The following is a 12,224-nucleotide window of genomic DNA, read 5'->3' as shown; positions in this document are numbered from 1 at the left end:
GACCGTGCACACTAAACACCCAGACCTGGGTTAGACTGTGTATGCTGAACACCCAGACCTAGATTAGGCCATGTACATTAAACACCCAGACCTGGATTAGGCCGTGCTCACGGAACACACAGACCTAGATTAGAACATGCAGAATGAACACGCAGACCTGGATTAGACCGTGTACACTGCACACCCAGACCTGGATTAGACCGTGCACACTGGACACACAGACTTGATTAGACCATGCGCACTGAACACCCAGTCCTAGATAAGACCGTGCGCACAGTACACCCAGACCTGGATTAGACCAGGTACACTGACCACCCAGACCTGGATTAGACCATGCACAATGAACACCCAGATCTGGATTAAACCGTGCACACTGAACACCCAGATCTGGATTAGACCGTGCAGAATGAACCCGCAGACCTGGATTAGACCGTGTACACTGGACACACAGACTTGGATTAGACCATGCACACTGACCACCCAGATATTAATTTAACTGTATACACTGAACACTCAGACCTGGATGAGACCGTGCACACTGGACACACAGACCTGATCAGACCATGTACATTGAACACCCAGTCCTTGATTAGATCGTAAACACTGAGCACCCAGTACTAGATTAGACCGTGCACACTGCACACCCAGTCCTGGATTAGACAGTGCACACTGAACACTCAGACCTGGATTAGACCGTGCACACTGAACACTCAGACCTGGATGAGACCGTGCACACTGAACACCCAGACCTGGATTAGACCGTTCACACTGAACACCCAGACTCGGATTAGACCATGCACACTGAACACCCAGTCCTGGATTCGACCGTGCACAATGAACACCCAGACCTAGATTTGATCGTGCACACTGGACACACAGACCTGGATTAGACCGTGCACACTGAACACTCCGACCGGGATTAGACCGTGCACACTGAACACCCAGACCTGGATTAGACCAGGTACACTGACCACCCAGACCTGGATTAGACCATGCACACTGAACACCCAGATCTGGATTAAACCGTGCACACTGAACACCCAGATCTGGATTAGACCGTGCAGAATGAACACCCAGACATTAATTTAACTGTATACACTGAACACTCAGACCTGGAGAAGAACGTGCACACTGAACACCCAGACCTGGATGAGACCGTGCACACTGAACACAAGTCCTGGATTTGACTGTGTACACTGAACACCTAGACTCGGATCAGACCATGCACACTGAAAACCCAGATCTGGATTAGACCATGCACACTGAAAACCCAGATCTGGATTAGACCGTGTACACTGCACACCCAGTCCTGGATTAGACCGTGCACACTGAACACTCAGACCTGGATGAGACCGTGCACACTGAACACTCAGACCTGGATGAGACCGTGCACACTGAACACTCAGACCTGGATGAGACCGTGCACACTGAACACCCAGACCTGGATTAGACCATGCACACTGAACACCCAGTCCTGGATTCGACCGTGCACACTGAACACACAGACGTGGATGAGATCGTGCACACTGAACACACAGACCTGGATTAGACCGTGCACACTGAACACTCCGACCGGGATTAGACCGTGCACACTGAACACCCAGACCTGGATTAGACCGTGCACACTGAACACCCAGACCTGAATTAGACAGTGTACACTGAACACCCAGACCTGGATGAGACCGTGCACACTGAACACACAGACCTGGATTAGACCGTGCACAATGAACACGCAGTCCGGGTTTAGACCGTGCACACTGAACACACAGACCGAGATTAGGCCGTGTACACTGCACACCCAGACCAGGATTAGACAGTGCACACTGGACACACAGACCTGGATTAGACCGTGCACACTGAACACCCAGACCTGGATTAGACCGTGCACACTGAACACCCAGACTTGGATTACACTGTGCACACTGAGCACCTAGACCTGGTTTAGACCGTGTACACTGAACACCCAGACCTGGATTACACCATGCACACTGAACACCCAGACCTGGATTAGAACGTGCAGAATGAACACGCAGACCTGGATTAGACCGTGCACACTGCACACCCAGACCTGGATTAGACAGTGCATACTGGACACACAGACTTGGATTAGACCATGCGCACTGAACACCCAGTCTTAGATAAGACCGTGCACACAGTACACCCAAACCTGGATTAGACCAGGTACACTGACCACCCAGACCTGGATTAGACCATGCACACTGAACACCCAGATCTGGATTAAACCGTGCACACTGAACACCCAGATCTGGATTAGACCGTGCAGAATGAACCCGCAGACCTGGATTGGACCGTGTACACTGGACACACAGACTTGGATTTGACCATGCACACTGACCACCCAGACATTAATTTAACTGTATACACTGAACACTCAGACCTGGAGAAGAACGTGCACACTGAACACACAGACCTGGATTAGACCCGTGCACACTGAACACCCAGACTCGGATTAGACAGTGCACACTGAACACCCAGACCTGGGTTAGAATGTGTACAATGAACACCCAGACCTAGATTTGATCGTGCACACTGGACAACACAGACGTGGATTAGACCGTGCACACTGAACACCCAGACCTGGATTAGATCGTGCACACTGAACACCCAGACCTGGATTAGGCCGTGCACACTGAACACCCCGACCTGGATTAGACTGTGCACACTGAACACCCAGACCTGGATGAGACCGTACACACTGAACACCCAGACCTGGGTTGGACCGTGCACACTGGACACACAGACCTGATTAGACCATGTACATTGAACACCCAGTCCTTGATTAGATCGTAAACACTGAGCAGCCAGTACTGGATTAAACCGTGCACACTGAACACCCAGACCTGGATTAGACCATGCACACTGAACACCCAGACCTGGATTAGACCGTGTACACTGAACACCCAGTCCTGGATTAGACCGTGCACACTAAACACCCAGACCTGGGTTAGACTGTGTATGCTGAACACCCAGACCTAGATTAGGCCATGAACATTGAACACCCAGACCTGGATTAGGCCGTGCTCACGGAACACACAGACCTAGATTAGAACATGCAGAATGAACACGCAGACCTGGATTAGACCGTGTACATTGCACACCCAGACCTGGATTAGACCGTGCACACTGGACACACAGACTTGATTAGACCATGCGCACTGAACACCCAGTCCTAGATAAGACCGTGCGCACAGTACACCCAGACCTGGATTAGACCAGGTACACTGACCACCCAGACCTGGATTAGACCATGCACAATGAACACCCAGATCTGGATTAAACCGTGCACACTGAACACCCAGATCTGGATTAGACCGTGCAGAATGAACCCGCAGACCTGGATTAGACCGTGTACACTGGACACACAGACTTGGATTAGACCATGCACACTGACCACCCAGATATTAATTTAACTGTATACACTGAACACTCAGACCTGGATGAGACCGTGCACACTGAACACCCAGACCTGGATTAGACCATGTTCATTGAACACCCAGTCCTTGATTAGATCGTAAACACTGAGCACCCAGTACTAGATTAAACCGTGCACACTGAACACCCAGACCTGGATTAGACCATGCACACTGAACACTCAGACCTGGATTAGACCGTGCACAATGAACACGCAGTCCTGTATTAGACGGTGCACACTGAACACCCAGACCTAGATTAGACCGTGCACACTGAACACCCAGACCTAGATTTGATCGTGCACACTGGACACACAGACCTGGATTAGACCGGGCACACTGAACACCCAGACCTGGATTAGACCGTGCACACTGAACACCCAGACCTGGATTAGACAGTGTACACTGAACACCCAGACCTGGATGAGACCGTGCACACTGAACACACAGACCTGGATTAGACCGTGCACAATGAACACGCAGCCGGGTTTAGACCGTGCACACTGAACACACAGACCTAGATTAGGCCGTGTACACTGCACACCCAGACCTGGATTAGACAGTGCACACTGGACACACAGACCTGGATGAGACCGTGCACACTGAACACACAGACCTGGATTAGACTATGCACACTGAACACCCAGACCTGGATTAGACCGTGCACACTGAACACCCAGACCTGGATTACACCATGCACACTGAACACCCAGACCTGGATTAGAACGTGCAGAATGAACACGCAGACCTGGATTAGACCGTGTACACTGGACACCCAGATCTGGATTAGACCGTGCAGAATGAACCCGCAGACCTGGATGAGACCGTGCACACTGAACACACAGACCTGGATTAGACCGTGCACACTGAACACCCAGACCTGGATTAGACCGTGCACACTGGACACACAGACCTGATTAGACCATGTACATTGAACACCCAGTCCTTGATTAGATCGTAAACACTGAGCACCCAGTACTAGATTAAACCGTGCACACTGAACACCCAGACCTGGATTAGACCATGCACACTGAACACCCAGACCTGGATTAGACTGTGCATGCTGAACACCCAGAACTGGATTAGACCATGCACACTGAACACCCAGACCTGGATTAGACCATGCACACTGAACACCCAGACCTGGATTAGACTGTGCATGCTGAACACCCAGAACTGGATTAGACCATGCACACTGAACACCCAGACCTGGATGAGACCGTGCACACTGAACACAAGTCCTGGATTTGACTGTGTACACTGAACACCTAGACTCGGATTAGACCATGCACACTTAACACCCAGATCTGGATTAGACCATGCACACTGAAAACCCAGATCTGGATTAGACCGTGTACACTGCACACCCAGTCCTGGATTAGACAGTGCACACTGAACACTCAGACCTGGATGAGACCATGCACACTGAACACTCAGACCTGGATGAGACCGTGCACACTGAACACCCAGACCTGGATTAGACCGTGCACACTGAACACCCAGACTCGGATTAGACCGTGCACAATGAACACCCAGACCTAGATTTGATCGTGCACACTGGACACACAGACCTGGATTAGACCGTGCACACTGAACACTCCGACTGGGATTAGACCGTGCACACTGAACACACAGACCTGGATTAGACCGTGCACACTGAACAACCAGACCTGGATGAGACCGTGCACACTGAACACACAGACCTGGATTAGACCGTGCACAATGAACACGCAGTCCGGGTTTAGACCGTGCACACTGAACACACAGACCTAGATTAGGCCGTGTACACTGAGCACCCAGACCTGGATTAGACAGTGCACACTGGACACAGACCTGGATTAGACCGTGCACACTGAACACCCAGACCTGGATTAGAACGTGCAGAATGAACACGCAGACCTGGATTAGACCGTGCACACTGCACACCCAGACGTGGATTAGACAGTGCACACTGGACACACAGACTTGGATTAGACCATGCGCACTGAACACCCAGATCTGGATTAAACCGTGCACACTGAACACCCAGATCTGGATTAGACCATGCACACTGACCACCCAGACATTAATTTAACTGTATACACTGAACACTCAGACCTGGAGAAGAACGTGCACACTGAACACACAGACCTGGATTAGACCCGTGCACACTGAACACCCAGACCTGGATTAGACCATGCACACTGAACACCCAGACTCGGAAAAGACCGTGCAAATGAACACCCAGACCTGGGTTAGAATGTGTACAATGAACACCCAGACCTAGATTTGATCGTGCACACTGGACAGCACAGACGTGGATTAGACCATGCACACTGGACACCCAGACCTGGATTAGATCGTGCACACTGAACACCCAGACCTGGATTAGACCGTGCACACTGAACACTCCGACCTGGAATAGACCGTGCACACTGAACACCCAGACCTGGATTAGATCATGTACATTGAACACCCAGACCTGGATTAGACCGTGCACACTGAACACCCAGACCTGGGTTGGACCGTGCACAATGAACACCCAGACCTGGATTAGACCGTGCACACTGGACACACAGACCTGATTAGACCATGTACATTGAACACCCAGTCCTTGATTAGATCGTAAACACTGAGCAGCCAGTACTGGATTAAACCGTGCACACTGAACACCCAGACCTGGATTAGACCATGCAGACTGAACACAAGTCCTGGATTCGACTGTGTACACTGAACACCTAGACTCGGATTAGACCATGCACACTGAACACCCAGATCTGGATTAAACCGTGCACACTGAAAACCCAGATCTGGATTAGACCGTGTACACTGAACACCCAGTCCTGGATTAGACCGTGCACACTATACACCCAGACCTGGATTAGACTGTGTATGCTGAACACCCAGACCTAGATTAGGCCGTGCTCACGGAACACCCCGACCTGGATTAGACTGTGCACACTGAACACCCAGACCTGGGTTGGACCGTGCACACTGGACACACAGACCTGATTAGACTGTGCACACTGAACACCCAGACCTGGGTTGGACCGTGCACACTGGACACACAGACCTGATTAGACCATGTACATTGAACACCCAGTCCTTGATTAGATCGTAAACACTGAGCAGCCAGTCCTGGATTAAACCGTGCACACTGAACACCCAGACCTGGATTAGACCATGCACACTGAACACCCAGACCTGGATTAGACCGTGTACACTGAACACCCAGTCCTGGATTAGACCGTGCACACTAAACACCCAGACCTGGGTTAGACTGTGTATGCTGAACACCCAGACCTAGATTAGGCCATGTACATTAAACACCCAGACCTGGATTAGGCCGTGCTCACGGAACACACAGACCTAGATTAGAACATGCAGAATGAACACGCAGACCTGGATTAGACCGTGTACACTGCACACCCAGACCTGGATTAGACCGTGCACACTGGACACACAGACTTGATTAGACCATGCGCACTGAACACCCAGTCCTAGATAAGACCGTGCGCACAGTACACCCAGACCTGGATTAGACCAGGTACACTGACCACCCAGACCTGGATTAGACCATGCACAATGAACACCCAGATCTGGATTAAACCGTGCACACTGAACACCCAGATCTGGATTAGACCGTGCAGAATGAACCCGCAGACCTGGATTAGACCGTGTACACTGGACACACAGACTTGGATTAGACCATGCACACTGACCACCCAGATATTAATTTAACTGTATACACTGAACACTCAGACCTGGATGAGACCGTGCACACTGGACACACAGACCTGATTAGACCATGTACATTGAACACCCAGTCCTTGATTAGATCGTAAACACTGAGCACCCAGTACTAGATTAGACCGTGCACACTGCACACCCAGTCCTGGATTAGACAGTGCACACTGAACACCCAGTCCTGGATTAGACAGTGCACACTGAACACTCAGACCTGGATTAGACCGTGCACACTGAACACTCAGACCTGGATGAGACCGTGCACACTGAACACCCAGACCTGGATTAGACCGTGCACACTGAACACCCAGACTCGGATTAGACCATGCACACTGAACACCCAGTCCTGGATTCGACCGTGCACAATGAACACCCAGACCTAGATTTGATCGTGCACACTGGACACACAGACCTGGATTAGACCGTGCACACTGAACACTCCGACCGGGATTAGACCGTGCACACTGAACACCCAGACCTGGATTAGACTATGCACACTGAACACCCAGACCTGGATTAGACCGTGCACACTGAGCACCTAGACCTGGTTTAGACCGTGTACACTGAACACCCAGACCTGGATTACACCATGCACACTGAACACCCAGACCTGGATTAGAACGTGCACACTGAGCACCTAGACCTGGATTAGACCGCGTACACTGCACACCCTGACGTGGATTAGACAGTGCACACTGGACACACAGACTTGGATTAGACCATGCACACTGACCACCCAGACATTAATTTAACTGTATACACTGAACACTCAGACCTGGAGAAGAACGTGCACACTGAACACACAGACCTGGATTAGACCCGTGCACACTGAACACCCAGTCCTGGATAAGACCATGCACACTGAACACCCAGACTCGGATTAGACCGTGCACACTGAACACCCAGACCTGGGTGAGAATGTGTACAATGAACACCCAGACCTAGATTTGATCGTGCACACTGAACACCCAGACCTGGATTAGACCGTGCACACTGAACACTCCGACCTGGAATAGACCGTGCACACTGAACACCCAGACCTGGATTAGACCGTGCACACTGAACACCCAGTCCTGGATTGGACCGTGCACAATGAACACCCAGACCTGGATTAGACCATGCACACTGAACACCCAGACCTGGATTAGACCGTGCACACTGGACACACAGACCTGGATTAGACCATGTACATTGAACACCCAGTCCTTGATTAGATCGTAAACACTGAGCACCCAGTCCTGGATTAAACCGTGCACACTGACCACCCAGACCTGGATTAAACCGTGCACACTGACAACCCAGACCTGGATTAGACCGTGCACACTGAACACCAAGTCCTGGATTCGACTGTGTACACTGAACACCCAGACCCAGATTAGACCGTGCACACTGAACATGCAGTCCTGGATTAGACTGTGCACGCAGGATATCCAGAACTGGATTAGACCGTGCACACTGAACACCCAGACCTGGATTAGACCGTGCACACTGAACACCCAGACCTGGATTAGACAGTGCACACTGAACACCCAGACCTGGATTAGACCGTGCACACTGAACACCCAGACCTGGATAAGACAGTGCACACTGAACACCCAGACCTGGGTTAGACTGTGCACACTGAACACCCAGACCTGGATTAGACCGTGCACACTGAACACCCAGACCTGGGTTTGACCGTGCACACTGAACACCCAGACCTGGGTTAGACTGTGCACACTGAACACCCAGACCTTGATTTGATCGTGCACACTAGACACACAGACGTGGATTAGACCGTGCACACTGAACACCCAGATCTGGATTAAACCGTGCACACTGAACACCCAGATCTGGATTAGACCGTGCAGAATGAACCTGCAGACCTGGATTAGACCGTGTACACTGGACACACAGATTTGGATTAGACCATGCACACTGACCACCCAGACATTAATTTAACTGTATAAACTGAACACTCAGACCTAGAGAAGAACGTGCACACTGAACACACAGACCTGGATTAGACCCGTGCACACTGAACACCCAGACCTGGATTAGACCGTGCACACTGAACACCCAGACCTGGATTACACTGTGCACACTGAGCACCTAGACCTGGTTTAGACCGTGTACACTGAACACCCAGACCTGGATTACACCATGCACACTGAACACCCAGACCTGGATTAGACCGTGCACACTGCACACCCAGACGTGGATTAGACAGTGCACACTGGACACACAGACTTGGATTATACCATGCGCACTGAACACCCAGATCTGGATTAAACCGTGCACACTGAACACCCAGATCTGGATTAGACCGTGCAGAATGAACCCGCAGACCTGGATTAGACCGTGTACACTGGACACACAGATTTGGATTAGACCATGCACACTGACCACCCAGACATTAATTTAACTGTATACACTGAACACTCAGACCTGGAGAAGAACGTGCACACTGAACACACAGACCTGGATTAGACCCGTGCACACTGAACACCCAGACTCGGATTAGACCGTGCACACTGAACACCCAGACCTGGGTTAGAATGTGTACAATGAACACCCAGACCTAGATTTGATCGTGCACACTGGACAACACAGACGTGGATTAGACCATGCACACTGAACACCCAGACCTGGATTAGATCGTGCACACTGAACAACCAGACCTGGATTAGACCGTGCACACTGAACACTCCGACCTGGAATAGACCGTGCACACTGAACACCCAGACCTGGATTAGATCGTGTACCTTGAACACCCAGACCTGGATTAGACTGTGCACACTGAACACCCAGACCTGGATTAGACCGTGCACACTGGACACACAGACCTGATTAGACCGTGTACATTGAACACCCAGTCCTTGATTAGATCGTAAACACTGAGCAGCCAGTACTGGAATAAACCGTGCACACTGAACACCCAGACCTGGATTAGACCATGCACACTGAACACAAGTCCTGGATTAGACCATGCACACTGAACACCCAGATCTGGATTAAACCGTGCACACTGAAAACCCAGATCTGGATTAGACCGTGTACACTGAACACCCAGTCCTGGATTAGACCATGCACACTATACACCCAGACCTGGATTAGACTGTGTATGCTGAACACCCAGACCTAGGTTAGGCCGTGCTCACGGAACACACAGACCTAGATTAGGACATGCAGAATGAACACGCAGACCTGGATTAGACCGTGTACACTGCACACCCAGACCTGGATTAGACCGTGCACACTGGACACACAGACTTGATTAGACCATGCGCACTGAACACCCAGTCCTAGATAAGACCGTGCGCACAGTACACCCAGACCTGGATTAGACCAGGTACACTGACCACCCAGACCTGGATTAGACCATGCACAATGAACACCCAGATCTGGATTAAACCGTGCACACTGAACACCCAGATCTGGATTAGACCGTGCAGAATGAACCTGCAGACCTGGATTGGACCGTGTACACTGGACACACAGACTTGGATTAGACCATGCACACTGACCACCCAGATATTAATTTAACTGTATACACTGAACACTCAGACCTGGATGAGACCGTGCACACTGAACACCCAGACCTGGATTAGACCGTGCACACTGGACACACAGACCTGATTAGACCATGTACATTGAACACCCAGTCCTTGATTAGATCGTAAACACTGAGCACCCAGTACTAGATTAGACCGTGCACACTGCACACCCAGACCTGGGTGAGAATGTGTACAATGAACACCCAGACCTAGATTTGATCGTGCACACTGAACACCCAGACCTGGATTAGACCGTGCACACTGAACACTCCAACCTGGAATAGACTGTGCACACTGAACACCCAGACCTGGATTAGACCGTGCACACTGAACACCCAGTCCTGGATTGGAACGTGCACAATGAACACCCAGACCTGGATTAGACCATGCACACTGAACACCCAGACCTGGATTAGACCGTGCACACTGGACACACAGACCTGATTAGACCATGTACATTGAACACCCAGTCCTTGATTAGATCGTAAACACTGAGCACCCAGTACTAGATTAGACCGTGCACACTGCACACCCAGACCTGGGTGAGAATGTGTACAATGAACACCCAGACCTAGATTTGATCGTGCACACTGAACACCCAGACCTGGATTAGACCGTGCACACTGAACACTCCAACCTGGAATAGACCGTGCACACTGAACACCCAGACCTGGATTAGACCGTGCACACTGAACACCCAGTCCTGGATTGGAACGTGCACAATGAACACCCAGACCTGGATTAGACCATGCACACTGAACACCCAGACCTGGATTAGACCGTGCACACTGGACACACAGACCTGGATTAGACCATGTACATTGAACACCCAGTCCTTGATTAGATCGTAAACACTGAGCACCCAGTCCTGGATTAAACCGTGCACACTGACCACCCAGACCTGGATTAAACCGTGCACACTGACAACCCAGACCTGGATTAGACCGTGCACACTGAACACCAAGTCCTGGATTCGACTGTGTACACTGAACACCCAGACCCAGATTAGACCGTGCACACTGAACATGCAGTCCTGGATTAGACTGTGCACGCAGGATATCCCGAACTGGATTAGACCGTGCACACTGAACACCCAGACCTGGATTAGACCGTGCACACTGGACACCCAGGCCTGGATTAGACCGTGCACACTGAACACCAAGACCTGGATTAGACAGTGCACACTGAACACCCAGACCTGGATTAGACCGTGCACACTGAACACCCAGACCTGGGTTAGACCGTGCACACTGAACACCCAGACCTGGGTTAGACTGTGCACACTGAACACCCAGACCTTGATTTGATCGTGCACACTGGACACACAGACGTGGATTAGACCATGCACACTGAACACCCAGACCTGGATTAGATCGTGCACACTGGACACACAGACCTGGATTAGACCGTGCACAGTGAACACCCAGATCTGGATTAGACCGTGCAGAATGAACCCGCAGACCTGGATTAGACCGTGTACACTGGACACACAGATTCGGATTAGACCATGCACACTGACCACCCAGACATT

General features: G+C 50.9%; 1 protein-coding gene across 1 annotated transcript in view; it reads right to left on the bottom strand.

Moving 5' to 3' along the window:
* LOC132818916 (uncharacterized) overlaps positions 1–12,224 on the bottom strand; it is a 113,137-nt gene that overhangs the window by 45,586 nt on the left and 55,327 nt on the right. The window lies entirely within an intron of this gene.

Source organism: Hemiscyllium ocellatum, chromosome 9, assembly GCF_020745735.1.
Source record: "Hemiscyllium ocellatum isolate sHemOce1 chromosome 9, sHemOce1.pat.X.cur, whole genome shotgun sequence".
Lineage (NCBI taxonomy): Eukaryota > Metazoa > Chordata > Chondrichthyes > Orectolobiformes > Hemiscylliidae > Hemiscyllium > Hemiscyllium ocellatum.
The sequence above is the reverse complement of the archived record's forward strand: the minus strand, read 5'-3'. Positions and strand labels throughout refer to the sequence as shown.